This window comes from Chelonus insularis, unplaced genomic scaffold (assembly GCF_013357705.1).
Source record: "Chelonus insularis isolate UGA/USDA-ARS -01 unplaced genomic scaffold, ASM1335770v1 contig_131_pilon, whole genome shotgun sequence".
Classification (NCBI taxonomy): Eukaryota; Metazoa; Arthropoda; class Insecta; order Hymenoptera; family Braconidae; genus Chelonus; species Chelonus insularis.
The window spans coordinates 726,702-747,337 of NW_023276372.1; the positions used below are offsets into that span (position 1 = coordinate 726,702).

General features: G+C 33.2%; 1 long non-coding RNA gene across 1 annotated transcript; it reads left to right on the forward strand.

The window, feature by feature from the left end:
* The first annotated feature begins 13,294 nt into the window (after positions 1 to 13,294).
* On the forward strand, positions 13,295 to 13,665 carry LOC118073781 (uncharacterized). The gene is made up of 2 exons (XR_004691138.1): positions 13,295 to 13,360; positions 13,452 to 13,665. It is a non-coding gene; the product is annotated as an uncharacterized lncRNA (long non-coding RNA).
* The last annotated feature ends 6,971 nt before the right edge of the window (positions 13,666 to 20,636 follow it).

Here is a 20,636-nt window from a genome sequence, read left to right on the forward strand (position 1 = left end):
ACCTGAGAAAGATTGTAACAAGTGGGTGACAATAATATACCTTGGAAACAACCGAGACGAACATCTACTTTCATTCCAGGTGGTCTTTAAGTCTGCCCAAGAGATCATTTTGTAGAGCTCATCGAGGGAACAAGATCGGACTATGATATCCGACTTTAAATAATTCATAGCCCATTCCTCAACGTCACGTTCGCGTTTACGATAGATATTACTTCAATCTTCTATTACAGTATTATCCTAGGTCAGTGTAGAGTTATAATCTGATAATACTGAGTAAGCAGTTGGTTTAAAAGAGTCTCTGCATGGATGACGTGTATAAAGCTGATGCGCAGCTGCACCTTTGGAAAGGCTTGACGTAGTGCTCGTGCCACAGTAAGAGTCCATGCACTTTACCGTGATTGTTCCAAGAAGAGTAAGAGCGAAATGAGACTGAGCGGGGGAGAGAAAGAAACCTGAAAGATAAAGAAGAACTGAGATCCGTGAGCGGAGCAATTGCAACCGTGTCGTGCTCAACTCTTCATGAGCTTTAGATTTAAACACCGTAAAGATAACCTTGCATATACTTTTACAAGACTTGTAGTAATAACATTTATTCATTAGCCATTTTTCAATGTTCTTTAAAAGACCATTGCTTGAGATTAATAAAAAAAAAGTCCAAATCATTTCTTCTTAAATAAAATTAAATACACAATAAAAATAAATAGCACTGAGATCTCAGTATAAACGTGTTTATCAACTTATTTTCTATACTATCTGTTTTATATTTCTTTTTAGGACTTTAGATAATTTTTAAGTGTTTTGAAAATGGAAAAGTTGTTATCATACCTAAAACTTTTATTTAAAAGCAAGAAATGGTATAAAAAATTTTATCGGTTTTCTGTTTGAGGAATACTGCTGATATAGTTTCGAGAATTGTTCGTTTTTTCTGTCGTCAAAAGCTATAAAAATACAGTTAAAAAAAATTCAATTTATTTTGAGTAGCAAATAAAGTTGTTGAAAAAAAAAATTTATTCTACTTTAATATCAAAGAGAGAAGTATTTAAAGAATGTTTAGCTACCAGGTGGAACAATGGGTTCTTCTTGGGGGTAGACTTGATGTATGTTCAGTTATATCACGAAGAAAGAGTTTCCTGGCAACGAGATTAAGTCTGATTGCACTCCCGCACAGTCTGCATGCTCATTACAACTACTGTTAAGTCTGCAGTGGATTATTCAGTACCTTCTCCTTCATCTTGACGCCGCTTTAAGAGCGATCATCATCAAATGTTTAAAAAAATTTATGAGATACCATCGTGCAGTATCCTGTGGATTGCAGATGTCATTTCAATCCCACCAAAGGATTTCAATATTATTTTATAATCACTCAAAGCTGCGCGTGTCCAATCACCTCTTCTTTCTTTTCTGTCCCAATACAATTCCTCCTTCCTGGTCCTCATAATATCAGTCGGAATGATTGGGGTTGCTATACCTCCATTATCATTCCAATAAGAGGCTGCTCCATTCTATTATCTCGCCAATCCTGATTGAAAAAGAGCCAAAGTTTTAAATCAATGTCCGCACGACAATTAACTCACAAGTGTGAGTGAATAGCTGATCATCTAGCATGAAAAGGAAGACAGAATCAAGTGAATCACGCGCACGCCACCTGCCGGAGCGTGACCTCTTAATGTGCATGCTGAAGATATACGTGGCTCTCGGTCTCCACGCATAAACATCATACCTTTTATCTTCCTTCTCAAGAAAGATCCTTCACTACAAGTTTCTCCTTTTAACTCAGATAAAAATATTATTCGAAAATATTTTTCTGTAGGAGAATTATATTTTTTTATTGATATTTTCAATCTAAATTACCGAGATAGCCTTCTAAAAATCGTCTCTATTGATAGCTGAGAAATTTACTTTCATCTTTATAAATGTCGTAGCTTTGGAATAAATAAAATAGTAAGTACTAAAAAAAGGATACTATTTTAGTTGAGCATCAATTCATTGGTATCTTGAAAATAGTTGTTTTGAAATAAATCTTACACTTCCTTTGATGCATTTTACTTTTCTCTCGTGAGCTGAGAACGTAATGACCCTGACAACCTCCCACTATCCAGCAAGAGGATGTTGAGGGCATCATCCTGGCCAGCACAAGACTACATGCTGCGTGATCTCAGCAGGAATTCGTAAAACTTGACGGGCTTATATTTGTACCAATGCAATTATTCGTGAATTCTAACACGTAAGACACTTTTATATCATTTTCTTGCATCATCGATCATTCGCTGGCTAATTTTACTGGCGGTTTATTACTACTGATGTTGGTATCTCGCGGTAAAGTTAAGAAATACTTTAATCAGCGTTCAGACTATTATCTATATTAAAGAAGAAAAAAGAAGAAGGTAAAAAGAGGGAAAGAGTACAAATGCCGACGGCATCGAAAGAGGGAAGATCGTTTGGACCCCTCATTCGTCATCGTTCATCAACTGATCACTTCTCTTGTCTATCTCTCACATTCTTATTCTTTTAATCAGCGCCATGTGCAGATAAATTAAATACTCAAGTGTAAAGTTAACGACAAAAATATTTAATTTTCATTTTATTATTGATATAATCTCCGAAAGAATGCTTGAGCTATAAGAAGATAAATCAAAGTATTTTTTTTTCCTTTCAAAACGAATTATAAAATAGAAATAATTTATTTACATTCTATAAAGGTATTTTTTCACGTAGTCTATTTTCATTCACGTGAAATTTATGTTTTATTACTCATAATAAAACAAAAAGAAGGGCTCAATTTGCTGATGAATATTTATATGAAGTATTAAAACATGTTTTCGATTAATCGTTGATTACTTGAAAAAAAAAACTAACTATAAAAAAGATAATTACATTAATAAAAAGGGTACTTATTTGATTGTAGCTTTATTATTTCTGTAGAATTTTAAATTACGAGGAAATATAAATTTAATAATGAATAAAAATAAATTGAAATATTCGCGATAAAATATTTTATTAAATTTAACGAAATTTCAATTGAAAAAAAAATGTAGCTTGATTCTTGGTTCAAGATTATGGTGAGTCTAAATATAAATGACATTAGATTCATTTTCACTTTCTCAGATACTATGGATGATCGAAAAAGAAGTGATCAATTCAATGAAACATTAGAATAAACCAATACTCAGATAATTCTATTCGACTTGTTAAAATTTTTTTTTCAGAGTCCAAAACTGAAGCTGAAGGGTATTTTGAAAGTAAGCTATTATATTATATTTGTTAAATCGTACTCCAAGTGTTATGAATTTTGTCATATTTATCTTGAACATAACGGAGTCGGCGTTAAATCAAGTGCCGGAGGGTAAGTAAGCAAGTTCATACTCGTATCAGGCACCTGCTCGAGGGGGGCCGCGACCCCGGAGGCCGATGTACGCCCCACACGTATGAGCATAAGCAAAGTATGCTGGTGCATAAAGTCGAAAGAGAGACGGTTGTTCTCTGATTGACGAGGAAGCTCCATCGGACGAGTCACCGGGTGTGCCCGCAAACCAAGCAATAAAGCACGTGCGCGCATAAACGCGAGAGAACGATCTCGGGCCGCGAAACACCTGCCTGCTCTTGCTTGCCTTCTTGGACTTGTCTTCTTTTTCGGCCTCGCGGCGTTATACTCACATAAGACAAGTCAGTCCTACTCTTAGCTTTTGAAGAGAAGGGGGCGTTGATACATATTTGCTTGTCCGCGTGTGTGAGTCGACTCTTGAGACTGCTGCACCCAAGGCGAATAAACTTGCAGACGTGGCTTTTGCGCAGTCACTCCTGGGATTCCTCGCGATGAATAATGCTGTCCGGATATCTTGCTTGCGGCTGTGCCATTCAGTAGAGTTGCTTATATCCTTTTTACCTTTATTTCTAACGTACTTGGTCACTATCTCGAAGAATCAGTCCCAGGGATGACCGTAGCTTTCGGTTATATCTGTCTTGTGTACGTCGGATTTTTTCCACATGCCATCTTAAAGAACTACACGTGGGATTGCAATGATATACCTGCATTAAATCTTCCACAATAATATCCCTACTCTATTAAAGCCACGCAGGTGTCCTTGTGTATGTATGTGTAAGAAAAAGGCACGCGTAATAATCTACAAAAGCGCGTGCGCGTGAAAGTTGCATTCATCGCAAAGTAACTCAATGACACTTGACAAGCTGTCATGACAACTGGGAACGCAGTAATTAGTATTAATACGCTTGCCAATCATTTGTAATGCTTTTTTAAAATATCATATTCACCTGGCATTCGAAAGTTTTCGCACTTCAACTTTGTGTCCATTTAAAAAATAAAAATTCGCAATGAAATGTCTTTTAAATCACTTCATTCACCACCTGCCAAAATAAACCAATGCGAATTATTCGACTTTACAATGCTACTAATCTTATTTTTTTTTCAATTTGTGTCGCATGCTAATCAAAAACCACCAACATTCCAGCTCGAGTAATCACCATATAGATACTTGGGACAATTACATTACAATCTTTCTACTCAAGTGCTCCGAGTACATTTGAATACCCACTTGGCTTCTAAAAGATAGATTGAAGAACTGCTGAATAGAGTTGGAAAGTTTCCGATTCGATGAGCCAGAGGAACTTGGATGAGAGAATCTTGAAACTTTAAACCAAGAATGATGCAAGAAACGGTAATTCATGAGAGCATAGCAACTTGAGATGCTCTATCCTAAATTGGGATTGTTAATGAATGTACAGAGAGGAAGCTGCTTGGATAGTGGTATTATTGCGGGTAAATTTAATCATGTTTGTGAAGCCTGGGTCGATATGTCAATACTCTAGTGGTTGAAGCTTGCTATTGATGCTATTGATCAGCTCGACCTCATTGTATAGATAATGTGATGCTTCTATTAGGTAACAGTATTGGTTGAAATACGTTTATCGAGGTCATAGAACACTCAATAGCCACAGGAATGTTCATACAAATGAATTAAAATACCTGCGGTGCAATTGCAATCAAATAAAAACCTCTGATTCCATTCATTTGGGAGAGACTTAAACAAGAAACCCAACGCAGCAACTTGGTATCCCACACGATAAAAGTTTATTTCGTTCATCGATCACCTTTTATCGTTGTGCTCGCAACCGCAATTCATTCTTTCAAGCTCACCCACCACTTGCTTAAGGCACTCTTTGCCACTGTGCCGCTTATATTCGTATACCAGTCCAAGTCATTTGTACTTCTCAACGATTTGACTTTTTATCTGGCGCCCGCACTCTCTCAACGTCCTTTCAATGGTAAACCACCTATGGCAAAAAAATATAACCTGATTGGTGTCTTGGATGAGTTCAAATTGGACCCAAATACCAATGCTTTTGCTCGCAAAATGAAGTATCCATTTAAATTCAAATTGCCTTCTCTTCTATATTATTTACTTTAATTCACGTCCAACACCTTATATATCAGATACCAATGTCGTGAATTAGGTTATAAAGAAATGATAGTAGATATCATCTAAGGCATGCTAGAGTTTTTTAAACAAAATAAGTAATTGATTAAAATGTCTAAGTAATATAATGGGTTCTGTATGAAGAAAAGAGTCCAAGTAATGATTAAATTATTGAATGATGATTCAATGAAAAGACAAGAGATTGGAGATTGTACAGATCACAGCTTCTTGGTGGACTCCACAGGACGTCTCTCACCAGTTGAGTACGAAAGACTCTTATCTTGAGATGATGATCGGTTGTTGAAGAGAGTAAAGTAATCGAGTCGATGTGAAAGAGGAAGGAACACCATTGAACGATTTCAATTCAGCTCGTGGCCTCATAGCCAAGTAAAGTTGTTGCAGTAGAACTCGTTAATGAGCTTGAACCGACCGCCTAGCTAGACATCGTTGCTATACAGTTGGAGGAAAAAATTTAATCGATATTCATGTGGATAACTTGTTTCTTGTTTGCACGTTTATTGGAATTCTTCGGTATATACAATGCACGGCTTCACTGGGTAAACTCGTGCCTCGCACTCCATTGACCTCACTCGTGTTTCAGCAGATGTTTCAACTTCGAAGTTGATCCTATACTCTCGCATGACTTCTCAGGGCTTCAGTAGATAACTTTGTCGGGTGCTGCGCCAGAGAAGAGGCAAATAGTTACGAAATAAGTTCAACATCTGTCCAATTGTCGTTTTGCTTTGTCAATAAGAGATGAGTTCATGAAAACTTTTTTGTTGTAATATTAACTTTTTTCTGCCATTCTTGAATTTATAGCAAGGACTTCGATATAAACGGAAAAGAGTTAAAAATAAATCAAAGGTATTTCGAGAGAACAGAAAATGAAATTTCTGGAAATAAAATAGCAAAGATTGTTGTTGCCATTTCATGGTAATAGTATACATCAAAAGTGAATGATTCACATCTAGTTTTGTTGCTTCCTTGACGTCGCTTCCTGGACTTTGACTATAATTGCAACACTTTAATAATAAAGATAATAAGAGTGATGTAATGTAAGATGAAAGAGAATCGAGAAGAAAAATTGATCTAAAATGATTGCAATACCACCAACTGCGATAATGCTATAATTAATTTTTTAAAGCCCGAACTTTTGATGTTATATGCTCTTCCAATTTCTCTCTCTCTGGACATAGAGAACCGGTATCTTCAATTTCTTTTGCTTCAGAGAAGTCACCGTAAATATCCATCATAACTGATCAACCCAACAGCAACAGTTTCCGGTTCTTGTGAGATAATGACAGTCTAAAGGTCATCCGAGAGGAAGGAACAAAAGATTCCTCTCTATTATGCCACGATTTCGCCATGAAAAAAAATCTGACCTGCCAGCTTTGGTGATGGACCCACAGCAAATTGCGCGTTGCCAGTGAAATACACCTGCACTCTTCAAATGAGACACGATCTTCCCCTTACTTGTCTACTCGTTCCTCTCCAATGATTATTTCATAAAAGCACTTCTCTATTTAGAACTTTTTTCAAGTAAATGCAAAACAAAAAAATCAACAATAGTACTTGAGTTTCACTGCTTTATTTGGATGTTGAATTTTTTTTGCATATGAGATGAGATCTCACGATACTGTGATGAATGCTTCTAATTATTATTGTTCTTGTGATGAGTAGGGTTGTTAGATCATATTCACACTTTTTAGCTAGGCTTTGTTCTATTTTTTTCACTTTCATTAAATAGATTACTCAAATTACAATTCATTTGCTTTAATCCCTTTATCATTGCTATTTATTTACCTTCCCTAAAATCATTGATCTTGTTTAAACCTGAACTAAAAAAAAATGCTGATGCAAGGTCGTAGCTAAAATTAGCATTTAAAAACAATATATATATTTTTTTTTAATTATTTAACGCCATATGGAAAGCGAGATGTACTTTTTTGTTTTAGAAAACCAATAATTCTTCTGGAAAATTGCCACCACACCCATTTTCACCCTTGCCATGAAAATTCACGCCGGTTGTGTAAATTTTTTATGGATATTATCTTTGTAACATTTGCAGAATCATGAGCATATTGTAAGTTTAGTATTTTTTTTTTCATTTGGTGCTCCACCCAGTGACAAAAGTAATTACCGCAAAAATGTTAGTTTCGGAAGGCAATTACAGAGTTCCCCAAAGGTCTTCAACCATTGTTTTATTGACAGTTTTGGTGGCTCGGCTTTTACTTAATGAAAGAGTACCAAGTAGAAACTGTCAGAAATCAGTTAATTGAAGAATGATGATTTCTAATTTTAGTTTCTACAAAAAATGTTACACCAAAGGTGGTAAAATTGGTGTCGTGAAAAATTATCAAGCTAGAAAAATAAATTAGAGTTTTAAAATAGATAAATAAATGATAGCTCGTTTCTCAAAGACTTAAAATGTTGGTTAGCATTAATCCTAGAAGTAAAGAGAACCGGACATTCGACTAATAAGCTGACGAAGCTCTGTTGAATCTATTCATTAAAACGATAGATGCATCTGAAAGCAGTTTAGAATTGTCTACAGTGCTGTGTGCTCTTTTTTATTCTCTGCATCGTTGATGGACAATACACTGTTTCGACAAATTCAAATGGACGAATCAGCAAATCCGTTCTACAAATCTCTCAAATGATTGCAGATCTAGTTTTCCTCTCAATTGCTCAGCGGGAATCTATTCACATCCCATTTGTAAAGAAACTAGTCCAGGATAATGGTTTAAAAGATAATCTAGACAAGAATATTAAGATATTTTACCAGACTGAGAATACACTTTTTGTTCAATACTTTTATACCGTAATTCTTGTCATAACATTTAAAGAAAAAAATAAATATATCTGATAAAAATCAACTCTTCTAAATAAAGGCTAATCAGTAGCATAAATAAATATTCTTTTGAACATTTACCATAATATTGAGTTCACAAGTGCACTAGAAAGAGAATTTTTTTAAGTAAGATAAAACGCTTTTCTTTGATCTTACTGAGTTTATTATAAATATGTCAAGTAGATCTTTAACATAATAATATTATCCTCAAGAAGATCGAGAAGATTTTGTATAAATTCTAGAAAAAAAATGCTCACTAAAAGGACATGTCTCCACTTTATGTGGCTTAACTGCTGAGGATAGTCGAGCGAGTCCAAAGCGTATTGATGGGACCGGAAGTAGGCGGAACTGCAGGCTGCGCTTCTGCATTGTACAAAGAATTTTGGTACACTATACTATTTAGAATTTTTTCGAACATGTATGTATGAAGTATTGTACAGGTGTGAGAGAAGCGCTCGAAGGTAGTGAGCCAAAAAAAAAAAGACATTCGATATCCTTAATGCTGTAATAGTAAAAATAGTCTGTGTCTGCGAGTTTGCTTATTCGCTTGAAGAAGTTTACGAAAGCTCTCAAATTCTCTCAGTGCGTGAGCCAACTGAAGAAAAAGTATCAGCGTTCTTTAAAGATGCATGCGATTCAAGGAAATGTAAACAGGAAATAAAGAGGTTGCAATTTAAAATTTTTACGCTATTTTGTTTTCCTTTGATTCTTTGAATATTTGAATGGTTTATTAAATTCTGTTTCCTTTTAGGAATATTTTACAATTTAAAAAATGTAATAACTAGATATTCTTTTAAATTCATTGGACGTTTTTATAAATTCATGGAATTTTTTTTTTATTATTTCAATTTTCCTAGTATCAATTAGCTTGGAAAATATAAATTGCCTTAATTGTTTACAGTTAAATAGATGAATGCTACCTAAACCGGAAGCTAGAACCTTTCATTTTTTCTGGAAAAGTCATTCGAGACATTCATTATGTTTTATAAGATGCCATCTGTGAGTTTCTCTTGGCACGTGCGTACCTAGTTTTGAATCATTGTTCAAATTTGTCACTTTTTGAGTGTAAAACATCTTTAAAAATTCAAAACCTCAGCCGGATGATCATTAAAATCATCATGAATCATAAAAAAAATAATTTTTTTTCTGATTGAGGAAAAGGAATAAAAAAACTACTACAATTTTTCATTTAAAAGCCACTTGAATGAAGCCGCAAATGCACTTAAAACTTCTTCCTTCAAGTGCACAAGCTGACATATGAGATCTGGTGAGTTTCATTGACCGAAAGCTACTGAAAAAAAAGAAGAAAAATTGAGTTGCGAGAGTGGAGATGAATGAATTCCTGGTTTTTAATAAAATCACGTTCAACAAAACGGAGCTCTGGGTCAGATATAAGACCTCTGCAGAAGTCTAGAATGACGTCAATAACAAACAGGAAGTGAGAACGGTTTTTCTTACCAAGTTCCGGAGCAAAAAAGCCTTAAATTTATTGACGGAAGTCAATTAAAATTAATCTTCAACCTAATTTAAAACTTGAATGTGCACACTACTACGTACATTCAATCAATACCTTCAACACTTTCATATTTATATTTATGAATTAATATCTTTGCTTAAATTACAGCAAACATTAACAATATTGAATATAATTAATACAAATAATAAATAATTTATTTTACAAGTTGGATTATGATTAATTAATTCCATTCATATAATAAAATCCGTGAATATTAAAAAATCTTTTATTTACTTGTTTCTTTTCATTATTATTATTATTATAATCACACTATGAAAGAACTCTAAATTAATTAAGAATTGTATTTAATCAATAAATAAATTTATTTAAGAAATATAAGTCGTGTTCAACAAATAACAAATTATGAAGTAACAAAGGAACAAAAAGATAAGTCTACCGGAAGCGATATATTTTCACGGATGAGCATATGCGAAAATGGAGAATTCCCTAGAGATTTATCACAATCTGTTAAAAGCTGTAGAATTTGAATTATTATGTGTAACTTCATCGAAGGATTTTCTCAGAGGACTTGGCTAGATGATCCTAAATAAACACGTGGAGCCACACGACCTGTATCCCCACCCCTAAATACTTGGGTATAGAATACACATGAGCCCTATATATGCTGACAGAGTGTATTCAATTCATCCAGATCAGCCCTTGAGCAAACAAGCCTCTCTACTACAAAGCATTGTGTTGTAGACCAAGAAGAAGTAGGTGGATTCTGAAAGAATCTAAGAATCAACGTATTTAAACTATTTTTCTAACATTTTACATCTCTTTCGTATGAGAAAAAGGATGAATTGAAGGAGGAAAAGGTGCTACCTTTGCCAAGCCTCCCGACGCCCCTGTTCTTAGAATGAATGGTCTTTCATGCCCATTCTCGCAGTTGTTATGTCACCATCAGAGCTGACAAAACGGAAGCAAAACGACCTGAATGTCCGAGAATTCAGAAAAAGACCAAGATGATGATTGATCACAATCGAAGAAAACTGGTTAAAGAAAGCCATTTTGCTTCACGCACGTTCGCAAACACGTTGACGTTTGTGATTTTTTTTTTTCGACAACAGTAATTTGTGATCATCAAGATTGTTTATGTCGAAGCCTATGAGAAGCTGAAAACTGTACGATCGTTCCACCTGGATGATAACCCACCCAACTGGGTGACAGAAAAAAGACAGGAAGATGTTGGAATGTTGATGCAATACGTCAGCATGCGGTTGGCACTTATCACTCTCATCCGAGAATGGTAAAAAGCAATTGGAAAAACTTTAAGTAAAAAAAAAAAAAAGAAACAATTGCTCTCTTATGCCATCATGGTTTTAACCACTTCTGGGAGGTTTCTGCTCGACTTGTTGAAAAGCTACTTGTTATTTTTCACGAGCTGGTTCTTCAAGTGTCACATGATGAGTTATAGGTGGAAATAAAAATCAAGAGAATTCGTCACTTGGATAAATTTCTGCAGCTTTGATGCGAAACAAGACATTCAAGTAAGAGAAACTGGTACTTACTGTTGAGTTTTTAAGTAAGAACAAGATGAAAGGAGCATTCGTCATTATTACCGTTGATCTTCAGGAACTTGTTTGAGTTCTAGCGGAAGTGGGTCGGTCAGATCAAGAGCCTAAGCTGGGCCTTTTCTATTTCTGTTGCTGACCATTCAGGTGTAATGGTCAGAATATCTGAATGTCCTACTATTTTTTTTTCAGGCGTGCGATACCGGATGGATCTTTATTTGATTCATGTTACAGACTACCCGCTGAGGTCTAGATCAGAGGGATCAACTGTGTACGATGATGATAGTTTGCAGAAAGCATATCCTTTGTCAAGATTGATCCTTTGTGTGGCAGGAATTGATAGAGCAGCCGGGATTTGACGATAGAAAATAAATTGAATCATTTGGCTTCTTTGACTATACTTTTTATACACACACCTTATTGAGATGTCTCCGATAAAGAAGTCACTTAATCTATTGATACAAACCTTTTAATAATAAACGAAAAAATCCTTAAATCCTAAACTAACGTGCGTGAGTTTAACTTTGGGAGATGGGCTACAAACAAGCGGTCAAATTGTTGGTTGGGACAGTCAACGCAATCCGGCTAAAGTCAAATATTGGATAAATAAACACTCGAAAAACTTATTCTATTCTCCTAAAAAGTCTCGAAGGTGGTCTGTTATTCAACATTTTTACTCATGAGCATTACAAAAAAATTTTAATCTTGTTATAACAATTTTTTAACATTTCACAGTTAAAATTAAAAAACAAAAGTAATTATCTTGCTTGAAAAAGAATAATTTATTCTGGTCATTCGATATACATTTTAACAAGTTCAACATTAATTGTAAAAAAGTTGAAATAGTAAATATTTAAAGAGGAAGCTACACATACAGCAAGTTCAATGAACCTTTTTATTTGTCTGGACACGAAAAATTAGTTAAACTTGGCCGGAAAACGAATTTCCACTTGTTTTACTAGGACATGATCCAGAAGCATTAAATTTGCCGAGTGCATTTGGATTTAGCTATTGGAATATGTAAATACAGGTGACTATATATTTACATGCCTGAAGTAAAATCAATATCATTAGAATCTGAGTTTATGTGAATGAAGATAAACGATAGAGAGAACCGAAATGATTGAAATTCAAAAATTTAATATTTGGTATCAACAGTACTGTAAAGAAAGAACATCATTATATAATTATCTTCATAAGTTGATCCACTTCAAGACTTTCTTAGGAGCACCGCCCTCTTCTAATCGTAAAATCACTGAAAAATTAACAGAAAAAGTTATTGTGTAAGAGCCTGGGGATGAGAAGCAACTTAAGAAACAAACTGAAACGAAAAGTCGGTCGGTGCCGCCCTCGTACTCCTCCCATCCATCTTGTGCATATATTTTTAGGCAGTCTATTTTTTTGAGTAAAAAGATTTATGATAAATCAGTAATAAGTGTTGTTACGATATCTTTTTTTATGATTAAAAATAATCAGTTATTGCTAAAAAAAATTCAGATGAGTGAATACACAATTTATATCTTGAAAAAAATTGGCAATTTTTTTGAAGTAGAGAAATTTTTTCTCATTTCTTGGAACCTGAGTAGGTGTGATTTCGATCCATTATTATATGATCTAGACCTTAAATTATAGGCCATCTATCAAGTAGCTTGTCAACACCTACATTTTATAGATACGTTTTTGTAAAATTGAAGATCTGAAAATTCATAGAATTGAGAAAAATAATTATATTTTTCTTATTTTTAGGAGTAGCAAAGCAGTTATTTCTTGTATGAATTTGACAGAGTTGATATCAATGAATTTACAATTGTCTTAAAGTTTGATAAAATGTTATCTAATCTCAAAGTCACATAAAATTTATTTCATACGAACAGGTAATATGTGTAAAAAAAATATTTCAAAATCGTGCTATAAGTCACGTCTTCCATTTAAATGGATGATATATAATAAAGCTATGAAGTCTTATTAAAGTTGTAAGAGTCCTTAATTCAATCCATTTGCTTCCAGTTGATTTATTCTACTTAACCGAGATCCCGCAGCTGTGAAGGTAATTGGAGATTCAATTGCATATTAAAGTTATCTTAGAGAGCTTGCAATCACAATTTTTATATATTTTGTGTTACATATTATTATTCCAGTTAAAAATGCGGAAATTTCTCAATCTCTTAATAGTTTTCCTCTGTTGGGTCACATTATTTTCTAAATTATACATCGTCGACTCTGCACCAGTGATGTCATCATCACCAAACCAACAAGGCTGGAGTAAACATCTAATACTATCAAGGGCGTGGGGTTAAGGGAGGGAGTGTATAAAAAAATGGAATATTTGTTAATACATTTCTTCATCATTTACGTGATCAGTATTTAAACTCATTATTCACTTATGTCTCTTATTTATCAGTGTAATTAGTGTCATAGTTTGGAGTATAGAAGGATCATAAGCTGAACGAAGGAATTTCTAAGAAATAATTTTAAACAGAATGAATAAAAGAGTGGCGTGAGGAGAGGTAGGATAAAGGCTAGTGTGTGATTTTGCGAGCTGTCTAGTTTAGCTGGAAGGCGTCTTAAGCAACTAAACAAGCGGCAGGCAGTTCTATCAAGCGTCTGGAGTTGATCGTGAGAAAACACTAAGCCCACGACATATGTTAACCGATGCACTATCTTTCAGAAACTATATTTAATATTGTGTACATAAAATTTATCGTGATATAAGCCACCAAACTGCAGCATACAAATATTTACTCTAATCTTGATTTATAATATTAGAGGGCAGACGTGTCGTTTGTTATGTCAGCCAAAAAATAATTTAGCGCGACGAATAAGAGAATTAGTGGTCGTGTCCACTTGTTGGACTGATGACCCACCGAGTTTTGATGAGCGCTTGTTCATCAAAAGAGGCGTGCCGTGAATAAAATTGCAAAAACAACACACATCTTTCATGAAATATGCTTACTTTGTTAACAAAAAGTCTCAAGTTATTTTTGATGTAATGACAGAATTTAACAAGGTGAAGGTTGTGGCTTTTGTTAGTTGGCTGTGTTTTCTCCAGTTAAGAGTTGTACCTGGTAGAAAATAAATCATAAATAACTGCATGACATATAAGCTGATCTACAACTTGGTTGATTTGTCGCCAGCTGCAACACTTGGCTTGACGCCTCGTTAATTCATTCGCTCGGCGACAGTTGACGGCTGGACCAAGTGCCAAATGAGATAGTCAAGGAGCGTCATTATTCATTCCACATTTCATTAGGCTGATAGGAATATTGAAAATATTCTAAATAAACCCTGTGATTTACCTAAAGATTTTTGTGCTCATCATCAACATAAGAAGTAAATGGTTGGCTGAAAAAAACATCATTATAACATACACTTTTGAAGTGGTATTATAGTCATTCATTTTATTTTTTATGCACACTTGACAGTCTGTAGGATTTAAATTTCGTAACTTTATTGATGATTAATGTTTGGATAAAAAACTTACTAAACTCTATTTTTAGAAAAAATTTTTAGTTAAATTCTAATTCATAGAATAAATTTTTTTTATTTTCATTTTATTCTGATCAAATGATGTTAAGCTTTGATAAAAAAATTATCCATAAAGGCGCTAATAACGTAGTCACTTGCACAAAGAATAACGTGAATATAACGTATAATTATCATTAAAATCGACCTTATAAGATCTATTAAATAATAAAAAGGAATAATAGATTATTAGGAAAAAAGAAAATAGCAGAAAAATGGATTAGTTTAACGTGGAAAAAAAAAATTAATTTATGACATTACACAGCATGTTTAATGATATATTTTTTTTTCTGATGTGACATTAAATATATAAAATCGTTACAATAGTTTTATTTATAATATATTCGAGCTATAATATTAAATTGTGCTGAATCATACATTGTAGCATAATAAAATTCAATTAGTGATTTAATTCATAAAAAAAAATGCTTTAATTTTTATAACAGTTATTGATCACTGTAGGAATAATAAATTTATGCTTATTTATAAATAAATATTTGTTTTTCATTTTATTCAATTCATTTTGATTGAACGAAAGTTTTTTGAATTTTCTTTTTCATTTCCCTGTGTTTACGATTTCTTGATGTCATGGCACTATCAAATCTGATAATTTTTCTAATTTTACGAGATTTTTTATCCATATATATCTCAAAAACAAAACACACTAATCCTAAACTACTCCCAATAATTAATAACATAAAAGCAAATTTAATATCAATTAAATTGATAGGGCGAAAATCTGTTTGCGATCGAACTGATCGTCTTAAAATATGAACACGAGTCATTTCTCTTTGTTCGTGGAGTGCATGATAAAGAATTCGAGTCTCAGTTAAAACCATTAAGGCCCAATCAAATCGTTCTTTGAATATAAATCGTTCACGATACAAATAAACCATAGGCATTGTAGCTAGTCTATTTTTACTAATATATAGAGAATCTTTTATTTCAAGTGCATTTTCAAACCATTCGATTGGCCCTATACAAGCCGAATTTTTGTCATTATACGTAAAAATTATACAAGATGTAACGTCAATAGTTTTCGTCTTTTTTACTAATATTTCTTGATTTTTAACATTGTCATAATTAAAACCAACTGTATAAATTTTTGTAATACGTGGGTTTATTAAATCTTCAAGTGAATCAATATTTTTTCGAGATTTTGGGACTGTCAAAAATTCAGCTAAATGCCCACTAAATAAAGCCTGAATTACTAAAAAATATATAAATACCACCGTGAAAAATATCTTAAGAGGTAAAGTATTTATTAATACAAAAACCCCATTATTTGTTAACAATCGAAGGATATCAAAACACGCAAAAGAAATATTTTTAGTAGTTTTCAACCAAACGACTAGAAATGTTATTATCATCATAATTAAAAGTGATAATAGAGTATAAAGCCCAAAAAAATTGATAATTTTTTCTAACGGAGTATTGAAACCTTGATTGGTTGAAAGAATAGCAAGATCATAACGCGTCGCAGGATAAGAAACATCTACAAAATTACGTAATTTATCAACTGGATCTTCACCGAAATTAACATCAATTGAATTACTTGTAAACATTGACCAGAAAACTTCATAGCTGTAATTTGCAAAAAAAATTCTTTTCTCGATATATTTTATTTTAATTTTTAGTAATTTTATGATGGCAATTACATCTTTTCTTCTATCTGATTCCATTTTCGTATCGATTTCCGACCCATCATAAACTGTCTCTCCTACGATACGAACATTGCTCACATGTGCTAATTCTCCGAATAAAAAATAACCATTATCTAACGGATTTGTTCTGTTGAAAACAAATTCTTGACAAATTTCTGTTTGATGTAAATAAAAAAAATTATTTATACGTGATTATAAAAATTTTTTTAACAATTAGTTCAAAAGTATTTGTACCTTTATGTAAATTCCGACGATAAAGAACCCAGTCATTGTAACGTAATTTGCTTTGTTTAATTACTTGCCAAAGTGGTGGTCCAGTATCTCCATACAAATCGTGAGTATAAATGACAGGATCTACAGAGTTCTCCACACATATAAAGTATGCCAAACTCACAGTCATCATAGCCATTTTTGTCATAATCATTTCAACGTTACTACAAGCAAAATCTTTGGATTTGCTAATGAAAATCATTGTACAATTCTTTTCACAATGCCATCTTGAAAAATTATTTTTACTTAAAATTTCCCACTCCTTATTCACATCTATAGCAGCTATTATTCCTTGATAAATTTTATGATTTGCAAGATAATTTTGTTGGTCTTCTTGTGCTATTGATTTTATAGACACAACAATAGATGGTTGCAAAACTTTGAGAGTTGATAAAATTGATGATGTATTTCTATTGTCGTATAATAAAACATTTTTGAGTTGCAGATGACAATTGTTTAATAATTCAATCTAAAAAACAAATGATGTAGAAGAATCGCAACAGATATTAAAATTCAAAAACTTTACCACTGTTTTATCAATGTCATCCATTAATTGTCTTTCGTTATTTAGATGATAAATATTTGCTTCTGAATAGCTGTATAATTCAAGAACACTGAACAAGAAAAAAACTAAAGGTTTCGATGACATTTTCAGATGTACCTATGGAGGTGCCAATACTTTTAATGCTAACAACTGAATGCAGAATATAACATCGTTTATAACAATATGAATCAATTTAATAACAATAAAATCCAACTTTTACTTTTTATTGATGTTTGTTTTTTTATTCTATTTCATGTGGGTATGAATTTAAAATAATAGTCTATTTGATGAACTTGAAATCAATAAAAAATAATGACACGTATGATTATAACGATTCTTCAGTAGAACTTTTAATATATGTATATATTTTTATTTAAAGATGTTTTTTGTATTCTATATCAATTCTCAAACAATTTTTAAACGAAAGATTAATCGCTAAACTTTCAATTACATTTGAACATTATTAAACATTATAATTGTTGACACAAACCTGGCAATTTTTACCTGACTGGCATGGAAATTATTCTATTTTTATATATATATATATAAAATAAAAGCAATAATAAACGATTAGAAAAAAGAGTAGAGTAGAAATATGGATTAGTTTAGCAATCCAAGCAGAAATTTAGAACCACTTATAGACCACCCTTAGTATCCGGTGCTCGATACCCTGAATTCCTATGCAAAATAACCACAGAGGTGGTAAAAAAATCGCTTACTATGCAACACACTGCTGTTCGGGTCCCTTGGGGCCTTTAAAAATTGTATTCAAGATGAGCACGAAAGAACCTTCATGAAAGGGCCCCCCGGAGACGAGAGGGCATGATTATATGTGTCTTTTTTAACACAAAAGGCTCGAAAACCAACACGATAATATGCTGGGACTGGCGCGCCCTGTAATCTATCCACAAGTTGTCCGTGATGGGACAGCCATTTTTTAAATTGCAATAGCTTCACGAAGCAAATGAGGAGCACAGGTTGGACTCGATCGTTCGATCGTTTGACATAATTTGCCTTCAGGCGTATCATTATTTGCTTTACTAAAAATATCACAGTACTTATCGAGTAAACATTTCATTTCACCAGCAGCCATCAACAGTCGAGGGATATTATTGAAATCAAAGCAAAAAAATGTTTACTTAATTGTCAGCTGGTACAGTTGATTCTTGCATTTCTAATCCACTCATAATTTATCACAACAATTGAAAGTAAACATAAAATAATAATCGTGTGATGAATAAGGTAATTTTTCAATTCAAGTGTAGAAAAAAAATTTCTGAGAAAAGGGCAGCTATAAAACCTATATGAAAAGATAATTGATTTCACCTGCCATGTAAATATTGGCTATATCCATTTCACTGTGAATTGGTTTACTGAAAATTACGAAATTACGGCTGGCGAGATAATTACGTGTTGGTTTTAGAAAAAGGTATCAGTTAATTCTACACTACAGGCCTAGATGATTTTAGTATCCAATGTATCGTCTGGATAAGAATGGTGTGATACAAGATTTCAGCAGAGATAATCATCATCAGAATTCAGTCAAATTCTTCTTTTCACAAAATTAAATTATTATTATATATAATTTTTAAATTTAAACATGAAACTTGATTAAATTGCCTCATGTATGTGATATTTAACAGGAAGAATAACTCAAAAAAATAGACTCTGTGTGTCATGCTATCACAAAATTCTCAATATCACATCCATTAAACTGTGGCCAGCATTGGAGACCAGTCCGAGAGTGACATAGCCATCAATCTCAAGTCAGATCGTAAATTAATGATGAGAAATTTCCCTAATCCGTCTATGTTCCTCTTTCTCTTCTGATGCTTCAACAAGCAGATGATTTGTAGAGCAGTCGATAAAGGAAACCACGAGAGTGGTAAACGCCTACCGTTTCACATCATGTTCTGGTCTGATACGGTCTGCAAACTATAAAAGCATCGCGAGACCTATATAAGTATGAATAAACATCAAAAAAAAAAACATAACGATGGTTAACATCACACAATGATTGGGAGTCTTCTACAAGACAATCGGTATCTTGATCTGCCAACTCAACACTTCTCTTATCGATACGTCCTTCTTTCCACGCCACTAATGACACGTTGGAGCATAGCCTGGGGTAGTATTGGTTTTAAAAAATACCAGGTTTGCTTAGTAACTCGATATGACGCGAGACTGAAAGCCTCAAGCTTAACCCTCGGTTTCATCTGCATGCTCCAGGCTGATCCACTTGCTCCAGTAGGACAAGTGGAATTTATGTGTTGATCTATTTAGGATCAAAGCAAATAGTAAATTACAACCTTCTTCTGTTCTAGATAGATTTTTAAAAAATACAGCAGGCTGAATATCTGTTAAAAAAATATAATTACGTGATCTAAATGTTTTATGAAACAAAATGAAATTTAAATTAGAGCTTTTGACTTGTAGGGTGTTGGAGCTCTCGCCTTTGTTAACTACTCCAACAATCTTGAGTTTAAATAATTGAACAAGGGTACTTCTAGAGCCTGTAATTATCTATATCACAAGTCATGTTGGATTGGACTCTTCTACGACCCCCTAATTATCTTTGTAGATTCAGAGAAAGCGATCAATGTTCTCACCTGTTGAAGAGTTTAATTTTCAAACTTCTTTTTCGCTTTCGATCTCTTTAGGGGCGGCCTCTGGACCAAGGTTTCACCACTTCAATACTGATAAAATCGTCTGGAAGATGCTTGTGTAAAAACCAGAGGCATTGACTCAACCTTTTATAAGTAGAGCAGATTCCAAGCTTTGATAATTAAATGTTCCAGTTATAGGTAGGCTATTATTAAAACTAAGCACGACAGAAAAATAACTTTGGTGTGAAAAAAGTTTGAGAAACTCATTTTCGACGATGAAACTTCACTTTTTATGAGCTCTGTAATTTTTTGAATTAATTTATTAAACCAAACTATCAATTTGCGAGTTCTAAAAAAATTATATTGTTCTCATTTTTAGGAGTAGCGAAGCAGTTTTTTTTTGTGAATTTACAGAGGCTTTAAATTTACCATTAACTTTGACTTACTTCCAACAAAAATATTTTTGCTTAACAAACTCTGCAGTTTACTCTCTCCTACCACTGTACCAGAGGTTTTAGAGAAAATAATATACTGTAAAGTTTTATACCAACACACCAACTTTATGTTAAAGTAATTCTAAATTGCTTTTTATTTAATTTATTTTAAAGTTTGTTTTGTTATTAAAATTATTAAAAAATGGGCACCTCGGGTGCCATTACATGGTTCGCCAAGTAGTAGAAACATATTTTTCTACCAAAGAGACTCGAGACTATAGGT